We start from the raw sequence: 720 nt of genomic DNA, 5'->3' as shown, positions 1-720 counted from the left end.
AATAAAAGAAACTAATTAAAAATTTGATAAATTATAAAGACTAACAAGATAATTAATTTTTTTATCTAAAAATAATTTTGAATAATATAATACAAACTAACATTTAGTTTATTACAATCTTTTTTGATATAAAAATTATCAACCATAAATTCTATTAACAATAACTCATTTTTAATTAAAAATAAATTTTATTCAAATTATAATATACTAACTTTAATTCAAACACACAAAAATATTAGAATTATCCAACAATAATAAATGGCGGTAGACATATTAATTAATTAAGCATTACATATTTAACTAAACGTTGACTCAATCATCTAATAAATTTTTTGTAAAATGAATTTTATTTGTTGGCTTTTAATTTTAATTTTTTTTATTTATTATTTCAATTTTAAATTTGATATAGAGAATGAAAGCTGCATAAACGAAAAACTTTTTCGAGAAAATTTTTTTATTATTTATTAGTTTATTTTTAGTTAGTAATTATAATAATTTTTAATTATTTAAAAATTATTTTTATATATAAATACATTGTGATAAATTTTTGTACACATAATATCTTTTTATTATTAATTAAATAATTAAAAATTATTAATATTATTGACTAAAAATAAATAATAATAAAAATTTTTTTATTAACATTTTAGAAATTATTAACTTTTTATATTATTACTAATTAAATAATTAGAAATTATTATGATTACTAATAAAAAATAA

Source organism: Arachis duranensis, chromosome 5, assembly GCF_000817695.3.
Source record: "Arachis duranensis cultivar V14167 chromosome 5, aradu.V14167.gnm2.J7QH, whole genome shotgun sequence".
Lineage (NCBI taxonomy): Eukaryota > Viridiplantae > Streptophyta > Magnoliopsida > Fabales > Fabaceae > Arachis > Arachis duranensis.
The sequence above is the reverse complement of the archived record's forward strand: the minus strand, read 5'-3'. Positions refer to the sequence as shown.